Here is a 17,870-nt window from a genome sequence, read left to right on the forward strand (position 1 = left end):
ATCTAATCAGAGCAGTTAAAGAGGGTGTTCTTATGTTTGATCGTATGCAAATGCATATTCAGAAATATATCAGATAAACATGAGTAGTTTGTAGGAAAATGGATGCACCTTGAGACTACAGTGTTAAGTGAAATAAATCAGACCCACAAGCTTAATTATCACATGGTTTCTCTTATATGAGAAACTCAAATTATAAATGAAGAGCAAAAATAAAAGAAAAATAGTAGGAAGTAGAGAAAGAGATCTTTGTTAAAGGGGGTGGGATCAAGGGATGTAGGGAATGGGGAGGGAAAGGGAATGATAAAAGGAATTACAATGTGTTAGCACATGCACCAACCCCACACAAGGAATGTGAACATTATGTACTGCAAACATGTACTTATAAAAAAAGAAAAGAAATACATCCTGTTCAATATATTAAAGAACCATGTTTAAAACAACTTCTTAATTCCAAAGTAGTAGTAGGCACAGTGTACTGTCTGTAGTGGACAGCTAATAGATGTTGTTAAAATGCAATCTGAACTTGACCATCACATATATTTGGTGGTCATTTAGATTTCTTACACATTATACAAGCATACCTTCTGAATTTCTTCAGGCCTACCTGGGTTATAAGTACATGTGAGTAACAACTCAAATTTTTGCTTGGCCCAAGATGCTCACACAGGCTTTCAAATTTCCCTAGGTGCTTATAAGCATATATGTTACTGCAGGTGCTAACACAACCCCCTTGTGAACATCGGTGTGTTTTTTGAAGATCATCTTAGGAAGCACTGGGGCCCCAGAACAACTTGAGCTGTGCAGCATTGTATTGAGAGGTAGACTGGCTTCTGTCTTTCTCTTCCTTTTACCTTCTTGTTACTTTTGGCAGAGGACAAAGGAAGCTTTCCTAAGCAGACTAGTTTTAGTGAGTTAACCTATCTTGTTGGTTCCTCCTCCATTCTGTCTCTCTTCTTACAGGTCTTAGTCAAGTGTTTAAGTCATACTCCCTTGCTAGGTGCTGTGGGAACATGGTGGAAACCTTAAGCATGGAAGCTTCTGTGGGATCTTCCAGTCACTGGAAGGGGATATGCCCTTGCAGGAGAATGAGAGACTCCTGCCCCTTCTTTTTCTTTCATTCCAAACCAAGAGATGAACAGGCTTGCTCTGTGACACGAGACTGCCAGGATGTGCTGCCTTGCCATAGGCAAAGCTACAGAGCCAACTAATCATAGACTGAAGTCTCGAAAACTGTGACCAGGGTAAACCTTTCTTCTTTGTAAGTTGATTCTCTCAGGTATTTTATTACAGCAACGGGAAGCTGACTAGCATAGGATCCATCATGCTGAGAATGTTGCAATGCTAAAGCTTCCTTCTGTGTCATGCTCATTCTGCCTATGTTGTCTTTCCTCTGATAGAGCTCTAAGAAGTATTTTCTCAGTACTTCCTCTGCATAAGTTCACTCTACCAAGTCACTGGATATAACTAAATAATGTGTGAGCCAAGTTAAATGGAATCTTCAGCTTGTTGGATACTGTACACTTCATGTAGGAGCTCATCTGGCAGGTAATATAGCCCCAAGGCAGTCAGCCTTCGGTCTTTCAGGGTTTGAGATATAGCACAAGTGTCATTCATGTCATGTGCCCAACTGAGGGTGAGTTCATGGCTTTTTGGCTTCTTCACCAATAGATGAGAAAAGTCAGGGAGAGAAAGCACCTTATATACCATTTTAGTAAGGTGTGTGGTGAAAAGAGAATAAAACGATAACATAAAGTGGAGTGTTTGAAATTAGTGATACATTTCCCTTATGAATCAGCTCCTTGTTTTCTCTGAGTATAAGGATAACAGAAGAGTACACATGCACTAATACACACACATACACACACACACACACACACACACACACACAGCTGCCAAATAGAGCATGTTCACTTCAATCCTCCTGGAATATGGTTAAAAGATCAAAAATATAACTCCTATTGCTTTTCCACTTCCAATTGCTGTTGAGAAAGTGTCTCTGTTATGTTTCCATTTGGCAGACTAGACCTGGTGGCATTTCAAAAGTGAAGGTAAAATGTTAGTGGAAAAAATGGACTTGTGTGTATGTGTGTGTGTGTGTGTGTGGTCTATTTTCCTCAGCTGTCATCTACTTTACAAAGATGTTCTTAAAAGGTATGGATAAACCCAAGGCATTGCTCACGATACACTTAGGCACTTAGCCTTGGGCCAAGCTCAGAATGACCTTCTCAAATCCAGTAAACAGTAGCTCTGTGACTCTTTTATTACATGCTGTGATGCTCACAGTCATAAGTGGTTACCCTGAACCTCGACCCCTTTTTGGTTTTTGAAGTTATAAATCAATGAACTTGAAGTGATGTATGTAGAAGAAGTTTGCTTTCTCTTTGCACAGTGCCCTGAACTTTTGTAAGAACTTATTCTGCAAAGTGTATCTATTTCTGATATAATGAGTGGAAAAGCAAAGAGGACAGAGAAGAGCAAAATTAAGAGGGATCATATCACAAGTCGATATTTTATCAAGTTCTTTTAAAAACACTTGATTTTTGTGATAGTAGCAGCTTTCTAAAAATATCACCATAAAAATATTTATGGGGTTTTGTCAATCAAGCAAGCAAGAAGAAGCTCTATTTGAACATTTATCTATGTCTTGGTTTTATTAATAAATGAATAAATAAATTTATTTACCTGACTTATATTTATTAACTGCCTTCTTGGTATTAATAAGGCTTTCTCAGGAAAGGCCCTAGTTCTAATTAATTAATTAATTAATTAATTTTTTTTTTGTTAATTAATTTTTGAGACAAGGTCTTGCTATGTAGTTCAGGCTGGCCTTGAATTCACTATGCAGCCCATGCTGGCCTCAAACTCATGTTGATCCTCCTGCTTCTGCCTCCCAAGTGCAGGGATTTCTGGTATGTGCCACCATGCCTGGCAAGCTCCTAGTGTTTAAAGAGAGACAAAATTCTGAAAGCACAGTGTACATATGATGCAATATAAGGTAACAACTGGAACCCCTTTGGGGTAGTGAGATTCTGTCCATCCCTCACTCATTTACTCCTTTGTGCATTCATCTGACTTCTGCTTATGTCCTAGACCTTGCATTAGGGGGTCAGCAAGGAACAATGTCAAACAAGACAGGACGAACCACTGTTCTTCCTCATGGTACTTATGTTTTCATCGGGGAGGAAGGCATTAAACAAACAAATAAATAAATGCATTCAATGAATAAAATAAATATCATAAAGTTGTGAGAAGACCTGTAAAGGAAAGTAGGAGGATTTGTGAAATTGTGTAGCAAAGTCCTCAGTGGTGCCTGGCAGTACTTAGCCAGCCTGCAACTGAGCTTCTTACAAGCTTCGAGCACCCACATGTGCTGGGTGTACTGTGTGCGGCTGAGCTGGGCCGCCACAGGCCAAGAGCGCATCAGTCTCCTTGAAATCCCTTGGTTTGCTTCCCACAGCCAGACTGTGTTGTGGGAAAGGAGCTGGTACAAGAATCAACGACCTGATTTTCAATCTTGGCCTAGATACTAACAACCTTATGACATCGGGTAATATGTCTGGGTTCCAGTTTGTCTCATGTATAGATGGAAAGAGTTTGGCTGGATGCTCTATACATCCCCAACAAACTATGAAATTCAACATTCCCAGCAGGATCAGTAATTTCCCAACCTTTTGCAGAAGGGCTAATTTCTACACTGAGATGAAAGATGGGCATGTCCTTGGTATGACCTAGAATACTATTCAATAGGATTAGGGAAGGCTTTAGGTTAGACAGATTCAAAAATGCATATGCTTAGACCTCGTACCCTTACATTTTTTCCAGTGTTGGTAAAAGCAGCAAGGTACCTTCTGGAGTCGGTGCAGAAAGAAGCAAAAGAAGTGGGCAAAGGCTTGAGATGGGGAAGGCTGGGCCCTGGACTAGAAATCCAAATACTTGGGTCCCTGTCTGGATTTTGCCACTTTCCAGCCTTGACTCACTGAGCAAGTTACTGAATCTCACCTGCTTACCATCCTCCTACAATTGGAAGGTAGAAGTTGCCCTGAATCAGTGGCGTTCTACCTTCATATCAGCAGCACTCACTCTTTCCTCTCAAGCCATGCATGGAACCCCAGCATGTTTAAGAGTTAAAAGTGAAGTCACACTGGGTGCAGCATTGATTGAAGCCCTGTGACCACACTAACTGGGGCTTTCTCCTTCCTAAAGAGCTCTGGAGCAGGACCCATGACTTCTGGAAATTCACTTTGCAAGCCCCTGGGCTAGAGAGTGTCTGCATCTCACCAGTGACAGTCTGGGCACAGGCATGGCCCTCTGAAGTCCCCTCACTGTTACCAGCACACGCACGACTTTACCCCTGTTGGTACTGGCAAATCCTCCTTGTCTCCTGCATGGCCACTGAACACTGAGATATGAGTGCTGGGGAGTTTGCCTGCCTGCATTTTCCAGCCACTCCTCCTTAAGTGAATGCTGGCTGGCATTTAGGGCAATCTAGAGGGTTAATGACAGCCCATAGTGCTGATTTAATCCTGCATTAGGTAAAGATGCTGTACCAGCCGTGGAACACTTGACTTATGCAAATATGACCTTACTCAGAGTGTTCTATGAAGTCCATAATAACATTTTAGAGATGGAAATTTCATTGTGGGCAGCAACACAAAGTTCTGGGGCAAGTGGCTGACTGCCACGAAGCCAGGGTGTGGGGCAGGCGGCTGCCACCACGGGGGAGGGCTTTGGACCTGGCTTTCATGTGGCTCTGTGTTCCTGCGGATTTTTGCCGTGGCCACATGTGGTATTTCAGAGTCATTTGTGTTGTTACGCCTTTTATTGTGCTCTCGGTGTGACTGAATGGAAACCAGGTAATAGCAAGGGGGTACATTAGAAGAGAAAGACATGAAAGTTTAAAGGGGCTTAACAGTGCCAAAGCCTTTATTCCATTATGTATGGGTTTCATTTGGCTACTTCAACAGTGAAAAGTATTTTGAACAAAAGCACATGCTTCAAGGAGCACATAAAGTTTTCTGCACATGGTGTAACGCTCAAGTGGCTAGGTTCTGGAACCATACAGATGCTGAATTTTGTCTCAGCTCTTCAAACTGCTAATGTCTCACAGCCTCAGTTTCTCATCTATAAAATGGGTGTCCTCAAGATTAAAGAAGTAATATGTGGAAACTGTTAACTTTCAGCCTGCTACTAACAAAGTCCTGTGATTCACAATTAAATTCCTTCTTCACACTGTTGGTAACATTCCCCTTTCATAAATTCCTCCCGCTTTGATACTACTGTGGGGTTTTTTTGAATACCTACAAAGACAGGATGTAAATTGGAGAAGTCAACAATAATGCAGATAATAGATGCAATTTAAAAATGTGTGCTAGACATTCAAATGATAAGCACAAAAGAGACAAAGGGGAAATACAATTTTTGAGTGCAATGCTGGATAGCTCAATAGACTCAAAATTTTTTCCAGTGTTCAAAATGTAAAAGTATGGGTTTAACGGGGTGAGCACAGTTATAAAAGCAAATGCTATGTCTCCCAAAATGTTATGAGTAATTATAGCGAGATCATGGTATTGCACATGGCAACTTTTTATTGTGAATAAAATTGGATTGTTTGAGGGAATGATGCCAAAGAGTATGATTAAAGATAGCAAAAATTGCTGCTATTAAGGGCCACAAAAGCTAGTCATTCATATTTTTTTCTTTAAGGCTTAAATTCCTAAAAGAAATTGTTGAATTCCTGAAGAGGTTCTCAAGCTATTCTTGACACTGGTTTATCATGAAGCACACCCACATGGGCTTAGCAAGGTTGCAAGTGTGTGTTTTTGCCACAGGTGTGGTGCAGGGAAGCCTGGGGCAGAGTGGGTGTGAACAGTGGTATAGGCATGGATGCCCTGATGAGGAGGCCCAGGGCGACTATGCTTTCATCTTTGGAAAGCTTTGGCAATGGAAAAGCCACTGGGTCTGATGGCTTTGTGTTGCCTGAGGCTCTCTCTCCATTATAGATGTATATTTTTATTTTCTTGGCTTTCAGATGCTTGTAGGTTCTCTTGAATAGACTGCTGACATTCCCGTGTGGTTCACATTTACCTGGGGTGCACCTGAGTTCTTGTTACTGTCTAGAAGTCGGGCTGTGAAGACCTCCAAAGTCATGAATTGGCACTGCCTGTGTTGATCTTCAGTCTCACAACTCCATCAGCCAGAATCAACTCAAACAATTATTTTTATTATGGTAAGAACGTTTAACGGGAAATCTATTTTCTTAGCATTTTTCAGTGTAAAGCACAGTGCTGTTGGTCATGGGCACAGTGTTACACAGCCCGTCTCTATCAGTTTCTTGTCTTTATACCTAGTGAACACCAGGTGTTGAGCCTTCTCTCTGTTGACACTTGACATCCGCTAGACAGCATCTTCCCATTTCCTCTTCCATAGCCCTTGGCCAGAGGCACTCTATTTTCTATCTCTGAGCCCGACCATTTTCAATATCTCATATAACTGCAGCCATGTGGCATTTGTCTTTCTGTGGCCACAGTGCACCTTGCACCTACTGTCATTCACTTAATTCACCTGGGACCCAATCTTTCAGCTCAGCGCAGAGCCTGGAATACAGAGGAGCACATGTTGTTCGGTTGCACAGAGAGAAGGATCTGTTCAAATACATGTCTTTACAAAAAATCAACTCACGGATAAATACTAAAGGTGACAACATAGCACAGGGGATAGCAATAATAGCAGTATTCATTTGCTGAGAGTTTACTGTGGACCAGGTATAGTGCTCAGTTTTGCATTACTTGAATCCCACAACTCTAGTGGTAAGTTTTATGGTCTTCATTTTATGGTTAAGTAATGGTATTTTAAGGTCTGAGGAATAGCCAGGAAGGCAACAATATGATTGCAGTTGGGCCACACACTGGAGATTACATGCTTATCTAATGACTATTAATTACCCTGAATTTCAGTATTGTCTGTACTCTTATGGATATCTGAGCAATCATTGTAGTTATCTGGCCACACTTTTCCCTCACATAGAGTCCATTTGGTCACTCACTTTTGGCCTTACCATTCTGGGTGATGTGGGTATTTTAGATGCTCTTATTATTTCAGTGCTCAAACCCTTAAATAGGTGTTGTTCAAAATGAATTTATCAAGTCACAGTTTTAAGTTTTTAATCGTGTTTCCTTTTTCAAGTTGGAACATTTCAATCTGATTTACTGTTGAACTAAGATGAATCGACTATTCTCTTAGAGTAAAAACTTTTGCTTCTTGATTCTTAAGCAATGTCCCTCAATGCCCTATGACATGTACATAGCCAAAGTGCATCCTGGCATCCAGAAATGATATTTACGGGGAGGGAAGACTATTGTAGAATAGCTTTACTAGGAATCTCTCTCTCTCCCTCCCTCTCTCCCTCTCCATTATATATTGGGGAGCACCAATGACATTACTAATAAATAAACATTAGCACTGAAAACAGCTGTGGCCAGAACACTTCTAATGGGAAATTTTTCAGGAAATACCACCATGTGTCAAAACACAGACTCCAAGCACTAGGAGATCAATGCTCTATTCCTAAAGCATTTGAATACACTTTATATCATCCAGCGGAGTATAAAACGTAAAAAACTTAAAAATAAAAATTGTTCCTAAAGGATAACTTAAAAAATCAGCTCAAGCTTATTTTCTCATTAATTTCATGCTCATTAATTTCATAATTTAGTGTGTTGTAGAACTGCCCTGAACTACGGGCCTGTGAAGAACATCTGAGGCTAGATGCTGGGGAGCTGCAGAGCAGGTAAATAACCAACGGTTGGCTTGGCACAGGCACACATTTTAATTACACTCAATTTATGCTAGGTCAGCATTCCAAGGGTTATCTGAGCTGTGCCTCACCTTCCACATGGAAGGTCTGTCACCGACCTTGAAGGAAGAGAGTTAATCATGAATAGCAATTCGGCAATTGGCCACGTCATTAAATAACTGGGGTGGGGAGGGGGAGAGTTCATGGGTTAAAAACGTGAAGCTCATGATTCTGCCTACTGAAGCCTCAGGTTTTATGGTCTCTTTCTAAGCAGGGACAGGCACGCTCTCAGACACCACATTTTCTTTCCAGCTGCCCACGTGGGCTGCACTTAGGAGCTCTGTCTCCAGCTGTGTCTGGGATTGTGTGACTTCAGCAGCTCCCATGGAGGGGAAACTCGCCAGCCTCCTGCCTGATGTCTAACAGACAGCAAATGAGTGCAGGTAGAACTGACTGAACTCTAGTCCGTCCGGGTCACATGCGCTACTTGGGTTGCAACTTGGAAATTCAACTTCACATAAAAACCCGTGAAAGGATTGTTCTTGTTTTACTCTTTCAATCTTAATTTTTTTAAAAAAGAAAACCTCTCTTCCTTACTTTCCCTAGGATGAGGAATTCATCCTAGACATAGAGAATTTTGATCTACATATTATATAGTGTTATTTCTGTGCCTTAAAATTATATCTAATCATTTATATGTATAATTTTAAGGCAGACAATGATTTTTACATGTACTAACTCCACATGATCATTAGGTACCACAAGCATCAATACTGTATGGTATCTCTTATTCGAGTAAGGCTAAGTGTAAATAAAGAGCAAAATCGAGGTTTGATAGAAGAAAGCAGGGAGATAGAGCTTTTGTAAATTCAAAGAGGTTCAAGAGACAAAGGCCAAGGGAAGTAGGGGTGAAGAGGAAGTAAAAAGATTTAGAGGCATCATTACAGGTACCAAATACTCACCATGAAGGTAAACATTAGATGTGGTGAATATGAGCTAAAATAATATTAGCAATTGCAATGAAAATGAGGAAAGGGAGCTACAGAAGGAGAGAAGGAGGTAGTGGGGAGGTGAAGGGAAATCAAAACCAACCGAGACATGTCATGTCCATCATGTACCTACCCCCTAGAAGAAAGGTAAACTTCATGCATTACAAACATGTACTGTTAATATATAATTAGAGGGCTGGGGATTTAGCTCAGTGGTTTCACCGCGTGCCTCACAAGCGCAAGGTCCTGAGTTCAATCCCCGGAACCACCCCCCCCAAATATATATAGAATTAGAAAATAAAAATTAAAATTAAGAGAAAGATTTTTTTCAGCCTCATACTAGTACTGTGAAACACTCCTTATTGCTAAAGTCATGGGTTAGGGTTAGGGTTAGGGTTAGGTGTGGTTTTGAAAAGTGCACGAAGGCTTTGGAAAGTGTCCTCCAGCCAGCAGGTAGACCACGGAGCAAACCAGAGGCACAGAGCACCTGCACGCCACAGGTGTGGCCTCTCCCAGGCTCCCAGCCATGCTGTCCACCACATGTGCCCATGAGGACACCCTGAGTTCCACCCTCAACCCTCTGCCAGGGCCTCTGGGAAGAGACTTGCCTGAATTCCTGCCAAGGAAGCTGCAGAATGGAAAGTGGGGTATGAATATGTAACAGCAGCCACTGTCAGTTGATCCCTCTGTCTTTGGGAGGCATCATTTCATTCACTGTGGAAGAACAGAGGGCACTTTGAAATGGCCCGAGGTAAGTGGCTTTTCATATATTGCCAATCAAATTAACCTTGAACCTTTCTCTGCTACTTAGACTTCTCATTCTTTTCCTTCTTTCTCCATCACTGAAAATTAAGATGATGTGCATAAAACCACTTTCCATCTGCAATATTGCGCTTTGTACTCCTTCCCCTCCCCAGGGAAGAGGGAGAAGAAGGGTTCTGTGCATCCGTCAAGCTGACTGCGACTCAGAGTGGGGAGGAGCAAGACTGTCCCGGAATCCAGAAGGCACCATGGCTGCCGGTCTCAACACAGTAATTGCTTCTCCCATGCCCCCTGTCCTCCTGCATTTGATCCTCAGATGCAGGGTGATCCTTAGAGCTGAGCTGCCAAAGGTGGATTTAGGAGGTTTTATAGGAGCGTGGGTCTGGCTGGGGCTTTTCGGATTTCCCGATTTTCACAGTGCAATTTGAATCTGCGATTCAGAGTGGTTCTCCTTGGCACACCTGCTGATCTTCTCTTTATCTGAGCTGAAAGTGTCTACTGTGCAAATGTTCAGTAGTAGATCACTCAGTCTCTGTGCTTTGTGAACTAGCAGTCGGAAATCATGTACACTTGCAATAGAAGTGTGGATATGCTCACATGCATGCAAATGCTGTGAACATATATACTTTCATTTCTCAATCTGATCTCCTCAGATACAAAAGACGTATAAGAAATGTACCCTTTTGAGTAGGCCATACTTCACTCCTAAATAGTCATTCTGTAGCTTGACTAACTTTTGTTCCAGTCATGCTCTCTGTCTTCCACCGCCATGCCTTTATTAGGTGACTCCCACCCGGGCTGTGTCCTTGCCACAGTGCTGCGGCATCTAACCCTCTTATGTGACCTTCAAGGCAAACTCGCTACTCCCCACTGCCAATCCCTTTATCATCCCTGCACAGCAGAGATGATTTCTCCTTTCTTTGGGACCGCAGTAGCGCTTTGTAGCTGTTTCACGGTACCTATGTCCCATTTCATATTGCAGATCCCGATTTCCGGTTTTCCTTATTCGTCCTAATACTAAGATCTATGTGAGCGAGGGCCCTTCTGGATTATTCGTCAGTTTCCCAGCTTGTGGCAGAAGGATTTAAAAGTGTACCGTTAAAGGAAATTTTAAAAAAAGACAAGAAAAACAAGGCCAAGGCCTTTTCTTTGTAGTTGGACAGTGTCTAGAGGCTGCTCGGGGCGGAATGACGGAGTGCTGTGACCACCCCAGATGAGGGATTTATTCTCCAAGCCTCTGCTGTCAGAGCTCTAGGGAGTCATGGGCCAGCAGCCAGAATGTTCTCAGGTACACCAGGGCTTGGGTAGTGTACTTTCACACTATTTATGCACATTCCGTCCAGCTGAGTTATTTCTGAGCAAGATGATACAATACACATTCAGTCACATGCTTTCCTCTCGAGGCTGTGGGCCCAGTGAGGCAGAAAGAAGAGGATCAGTAAGAGAAAGTAAATAGTTGCATCTTATCGTGATACTGGATAAAGGGACACACTGATTGGCAGACAAGAAGGAGATGGTTTAGGCAGACATGTAAAGCGGTAAAGGCAGTGCCAGAAAGATGTGGGTATGTGTATGGTGTGTGTGTGTGTGTGTGTGTGTGTGTGTGTGTGTGTGAGAGAGAGAGAGAGAGAGAGAGAGAGAGAGAGAGAGAGAGAGAGAGAGAAACATTGCTGACATTCATTGTTTTCCCTCCTCAAGACTGAGGAATATCAGAATGTAGGAAGTAGGTGAGACGGCTTTAAAATTAAATGTGCATTTATTTTATCATTGTTCTTTCTTCTTAAGTCATGACCCATTAAAACTTTTGGTGGCTATACAATTTGTTTTCCAAATTGGCACATTTTTTAGAGTAAAAGCATGAGCCTGGGCTGTCCCAGCCAAGTGCTCCCCTTGGCAGCACGTACCCTAAAATCAGAACTGTCCGGGCAAGCCGAGATCCAGGGCCAGCTCGGCACTCATGTCTTCTACGTGGGCAGTAGTCTAATGGGTACTTGATAGCTGAAGCTTTGGTCTTGTACTGAGGACATTTGGGGTTTACCGTTCATTGCTTTCTGAAAAGTCTTTTGTACATATTTTAAAAACGTAACCTATCAGAATCAGCAGCGGCCAGTTTCCACTCCTCCACACACTAGGCGCACACTTTCCTGGATCAATTTCCAGACACCCCTGGGACTGCCCATTGCTTCACTGCTTTCTTACTGGTTTCCACTGCAACAGCTTTCTCCCTCCCGACTTCCCTCTGACACTGGTTCCAGGTTGTGTTTCTCTTGTCCTCATTTCCACATGTTCATTTCAGGGAAGTTTTGCTTTACCTGTGGTTGTGCTGCGGCTGAGTTTCTTCTGCAGTTAAACTTCAGCGGGGTTGAGGTGATGTTGATCAAACCAACCGAGATGCCCGTGTGGGGAGCCGAGGCTCGCTACTCCAGAGGAAGATTACTAACAGCAGCGCACCAGAGTGCATAGGTTTGGTTTGGATGGAACGTGCTGCTGTTCAGAGAGGCAATTTGAGTGGCAGATGTGCCTAATGAAAAAAATATAGTTTTCTTCTCTTTCCCCTAAAGCTTTATCCATACCAACCGAGAGAAATACAGAGTTATCTGGAAAATCCAGGCTGAACACTTTTACTACCCCAAACTAAAATTATACTGTTTTGAATCATCTGTATTGATGGCTAACATTGATTGAATTCCCTGACTTATTGCCCAAATCTTTATTTCATTTATCTATTGTAGAAAATAATGCCAAGATGCTCTTTAATCTAATGCTCAGCAGGGTGGTATATCACCACTCAAAAGATTTCCAGTCTTTTAAAATGTGACCCTCTGCCCCCCCCCCCCCCCCCCCCCCCCCCCGTACCAGGGATCAAACTCAGGACCTTGTGCTTACCAGGCAGGCACAGTGCCACTGAGCTGAATTCCGGGCTTGTAATCCCCTGTTCTGAGAGCTAGAGTAGGAAGAATGGTAGTCAAAAATCTAAGGATGTGTATTGGAAACTAAGAATGCAGGACTTTTTAAAAACCTTATTAAAATTTTGAACTGAAAAAGAGGCCATCTTAACATTCAAGGGCACGCTAGGAATGACTGGAACCCAAGAACTTGCTGTTCTTTTGTTCTTGTTGTTTCTTGGCAAAGAGACCCCACGACTTTATTATGCAAGAATGCATAACAGTCCACACATAAATCAAAGTTTTACAGTATACAATCATCTGAAAATGGATATTGGTTTACTATAAAAACCACTGCCCCTGTACAAGATGTCTCAATTGGTTTATTATGGTTGCCTCAGATCAAGGATCAAACTTGGTTGCATAAGAGGTAGCTAAGGTTTGTCCACTTGGGCTAACCCTGCCACTGAGCTTTGCTGACCACTGAACATTGGTTGATAATAGGCATTTTACAGAAGAGCAGAGAGAAGGGCTTTGACAGCATCTCCTCCTACCAGTGGCAAAGACAGGGGCTGGCAGGAAGAATCTGTCCCTTCACTGAATTATGTCTGGGGAGTTCCAGCAAAGCATAGTGATTTTTGTGCTTTCATTTTTGAAAGCCAAATGTTCTGAACATTGCACGCTCAATTCATAATCAGCCTCCACATTTTCCATTACTCACAGGAAATGGGGAGCCTGGATTTTAGATACAAATAGTCAAAAGTGGGAATTTTTTTTCACATATTGTTGTTGACAGTGTTGGTTAACATTGTACAATTTAGGGGATGCCACAGTAAAAGTTGTGGCAACTGTCTAGGGATGACATCAATCCACAAACATTAAGGGAGAGAAGAGTTTCTGCTTTCAATTGGAAAAAAACTGACAAGGGCTTTCTTATTTGGTTAGAAACATAGTCATTTCTTGATTTCCATGGGCTTAATTTCAATTCTGTCTCAGTTTAGGACACAAGACTAACACAGCAATGCTGATATTTTAATTCCTCTTACCTAATCTGTTTGGAAGATTTGGGTACATTAACTCTTTTTGACCTAAGCAGTTTTCTTCTTTTGTAAAAGATGTAAAGGAATTAGGTGTTCTGTTGCTTCTTCTTTGGTTGCATAAACCTCCTTACTAATGCAACAGCAAAATATACACATAGATTATCAATCAAGAAAAGAAATTTTAATTGAGAATCTGGTTGCTCACTTCTCTCAACAAGTATTTACCACATTTTTTTGCAATGCTATCAACTTCTGTAATGAGATAATAAGAGGACAAGTTTGGGACCCTGTCCCCCAGAGCTTATACTCTAAGAGGGGAAAAAATTATGGAAGTCACAGTGTCAATGTACAGTTATGAAATCCTCCAAGAGAGGTAAGAGCCCATCTTATATGATTTTGTACACTATTTCTATCCAGGTGGGCCAAGAGAGATTTGTGAAGGAAGTGTTTAATCTTAGTCTTGAAATGTACTTAGAATTTAGACATTTGGAAATGGGCCAGTAAATAATCAATGTCTATTAGCAATTAGTTATTATTATTAGCTAGCTATTGCTGGATAACAAATTACCCCCCTCTTCCACCCTCGAAAATATAGTGGCTTAAAGCAATGTTCATTATGTTGGGCAGCTTTTGTAGATTAGCAGTTGGGAGAAGCTCAGCTGCTCTGCTCAGGGTCTCGCAGGAGGTTGGTGACAAACTCTTGGCTGTGGCTATCTGGAGGACTGGGGGTCTTGCTTTCACGTGGCTCACTCTTGTGACTCTTAGCAAGAGGCCTCAGGGCTTCGCTGGCTGTTGGGAGGAGGTCTGTGTGGCTCACTGTGAAGACCCATCCACAGGCTTGCCTGAGTTACAGGGTGGAGGGAGATTTTCTGACCTACTTATTTTCATTTTTGCTTCATTCATTAGAAGTGAGCTACTAAGTCTGTCCATACCACAATCAACAGGGAGGGAATTAGTTTCCTTCTCTTAAAGGAAGGATATCCAAGAATTTGTGGATGCATTTCTAACACCTTAACAAAAACACTGAGGGAGATATGCAAAGAACGTACGCCTAGGTAAAGGCAACAACCATGAACACTTGTGCAGAATACACAGGGTAATCCAGTTCAGAGAACTTCAGACCAAGATAATTGTGGGAGATAAGACAGGAAGTAGGGGGGAGGAATTTAGACCCTATGCAGCAGGGCTGGGAACCTACAAGGCTTCTGAGCAGACCTCAGGCGCAATCGTAGTCATGCTGTAGAGGGTTCTCCAGCAGCAATAGGAATCTGGTCCTGGGAGGTGGGGAAGGGGAGAGCGGGAACCCATTCTGGACATCCAGGGGAAGTGGCCGGCCAGAGTAAATCCTGTTCTCCATCTCCTTCCCACTTCTCCATATTATAGATAGCTATAAAGGTTAATCCATTTGTACCATCTGACCTAACTGTCAGTGGAATCTGGCTGTGTTTTAGACGCTGCTGCTTACAAGCTTTTACTGGGCTGTAGAACTGAGTCGTAAACTTGGTGACTAACAATGGTCCTTTCCATGTTGATTTGGAGAAGTTCATCCCTAGCATGGCCCTCGTACTCTTGCCCAAGGACACATTCCTGAGTGAGCCTGTCTCATAACTGAAAGAAAAGTCTGATGTTATTGCTAGAATATAACCATCCTAAGTGGGAATTCTTCATGACAACACTGCTACCTTTTTCTTCTTAGTTAGCAAGATCTCCATTACTGGGAAAGACACTGTTTTTCCATAAGCAAAATGTTCATTTAGTCACTTCTATCACCATGTACTTTCACTTGTAGCATGGTGACTTTCTAGCTTCTTGAAGATATCCATTCCTGTCACATAGGCAAAGGGCACTAAAAAGCCAAGTGCATGGCCAGGCTCAGTTGGAATCTCAACATAGTTGCCTTGACTTACCCCTTGTGATGCAAAAAACATGAGGACCTCAGAATATAGGATCTCTTTCCCCTTCTCTTTCTTGATGTATATGAATTCATGTTTTATAAGTGTTTGGCATTTAATTAATCATTTTCTTAATTATTGTTTGAGCATTAGTTTATTTTCTTACCAACTGAAGTGGTGTAGCAGCTGTAGTATCTTTCAGGTCAATATAAACAATATCAAATTCATATAATGCATAGACCAATATTTTGTGCATCTTTTGAGTGGAAGTCTAAGGTGTGCCACTACGTTGTGGGCACTGACTAAATCCTCAATTGAAAAATATCACTTGGGTGAGACTGGTGATCCCCTTTACCTTCTCAACATGTACATATTCCCCACAAGTGTTTTATCCATTTTCTTTGTACCTCTAAGTCCCAACTGTAACTCAAAGCCAGGATTGCAATCCATTACACCTGCCCACCCCGTCTTTACCTTGGCTAAAAAAAAGTTGTGTTGCACAAATGCAGAGTGGTTTCCTGAGAGCACAGAGCCAAGTCCTAGTGGGTCATCATGCATTACAGTGAATTTTCTGAGCCTAGTGCTCTAGTCAATAAAAACACATAAAAGAACCTTTTACCTCTCATGGAAGTCCCTCCGACTCCCTCCATAAATCTCATAACCCAACACCAAATGGAGTCAAGATGAGAAATCTGTGACTGGTAGTTCCTTTTTTCCCCCTTGGCAGAAGAGACAGAAGGGTGTCCTCCTTGATGTCCTGTTTCTCACCCTTTATACTTAAAGTAGTGAATGTCAATGACTATTTGGTAAGTAATTTTATTCATAAGAAATGATCTATGCTACCACAGAGTAGACTAAGAACACATGCACCCACATTATTAGAAACATGGGAATTTCTTTCAGGTGTAAACACATGAAAAGGTCTTTTAAAAATATACATAGTTTGGAGTATGTGCCCAGAACATAGTGGGCCCTCATTATATATTTCTAAGTTAAATAGGTGGGATAGACATTTGTGGAAGTATCAGGGGAGGCCAGGCAGGAGGGTCACAAGTCTGATCCCCACCTGGGCAATTAAACAACTTAGTGAGACTTAGTCTCAATAAATATAAAAAAGGGTTGGTGATGTAGCTCAGTGCAAAAGCTTGAGGTTCAATTCTTAGGACCAGAAAAAAAAAAGAACAAATAGACAATCAAAGGAGAGTCTTTACTTAGTTGTTGACAAGATGATGGATTTAACTCTGCTTCCTTGAGGATCTGATGGTGTGGATAGAAATCATCTTGGGATTTGAGAAGCCAAGTGTTCTCACGCACACACGGTTCATTTTGGTGTCTGCTCTGGAGCCCATTTGCACACTTCGACAGTTTAGTGCTTCAGCGGTGGTGAAGACAAAGACCTTGAGCCCTTTTTGCAAGACTCATTTCCTATGATGCTGTAACCTCTAACACAGCGTTCACATTCCAAGAAATGCTTAATATTTAACGTGCTGCTTATTTCTCTAATCACCCTTCCATATCAGAATCTTCTGCTTTATCAGATAGGCCTCTTTAGCGATACAGTTTAATCCGATCATAGAGCATCTGTCTTGGATGACATCGTCTTCAGTGCTGATTCAGGAGTTTTCAACAAATTCAAATGTCCTTCCCTTGCCCAGGAAGGAAGATGGGGAAAGATTGCAAGGTGAGTATTGATTTACTATCTTATCCTGAAATTCTGAGGTTCATTCAGTCTTTGATAGGAGTGGATATAGGTTGTGTGCTGTGCTGGTTATATAATGTCATGATGTTTTCAGCTTCTTTAAAAAAGCTCATGAAATACTCTGCTTTCAAGAAAATATCCCAAGTAATGTGGAAAACTGGTATCACCTCTTTTTCCTTGAATCTTAGCCTGTTACTGAGTGGGTCCCTGAGGAGGTGGCTGTGGTCAGGAACAGGATAGAGCTCAACTTCTGCTCTTCAGGTGATTGAGTTAAAAAATGATGCTGGTAACATTTTGTCATGTCCATTTTTATGCTAATATATCAATGAAGAACCACTGAAGTGCTTGTGTCACATTGTCTATGTCAGTATATCCTGCTTTCTCTCTGCATAAAGATCTTTAGAAAGAGTCTCTTACCTTCCTTAGGACATGGCAGTTCTGGGAGCTGTCTCCACTTTTTGCTCAGTTTCACAGAGACCCTGTAGGTTTCTTAGATTCAGAAACTCTGTTCTTGCTAGGGCTGCTTTGGGAACCAGAATGGGATGAGCTGGGTTGGCATCCCTGTCATATGTACCCGCAGTGCCCCACACACTGCTTTCTCTTTTGTACAAGACATGGAGCTGATACTTGGCTAAACGAGGAAGTCCTGCAGCATGAGCCACAAACTGTGTCCTTTGGTATCTTCCTGGGGTCAGTCTATCTTGCAGGAGCTATGGAGTGAGATCAAAATGTACAGCGAAAATTTGTCCCAAAATTGATTACCGTAAAAGACTATAATTATTTATACTCTGGTTTTCTCAGTAAGAGAAGC

General features: G+C 41.9%; 1 long non-coding RNA gene across 13 annotated transcripts in view; it reads left to right on the forward strand.

Moving 5' to 3' along the window:
• Window positions 1-17,870, forward strand: part of LOC106010580 (uncharacterized) — a 129,343-nt gene that overhangs the window by 52,365 nt on the left and 59,108 nt on the right. For 10 of the 13 annotated variants that reach the window (XR_015443809.1, XR_015443808.1, XR_015443814.1 and 7 more), the window contains 2 exons: window positions 6,029-9,532; window positions 16,899-17,041. This is a non-coding gene — a long non-coding RNA (uncharacterized LOC106010580). Of the gene's footprint in view, window positions 1-6,028; window positions 9,533-16,898; window positions 17,042-17,247; window positions 17,321-17,870 lie in introns of all 13 variants that reach the window. The other 3 variants (XR_015443812.1, XR_015443807.1, XR_015443813.1) reach the window with 3 other exon arrangements.

This window comes from Heterocephalus glaber, unplaced genomic scaffold (genome assembly GCF_053883595.1).
Source record: "Heterocephalus glaber isolate CG9 unplaced genomic scaffold, H.glaber_assembly_v1.0 deba00001579, whole genome shotgun sequence".
Classification (NCBI taxonomy): domain Eukaryota; kingdom Metazoa; phylum Chordata; class Mammalia; order Rodentia; family Bathyergidae; genus Heterocephalus; species Heterocephalus glaber.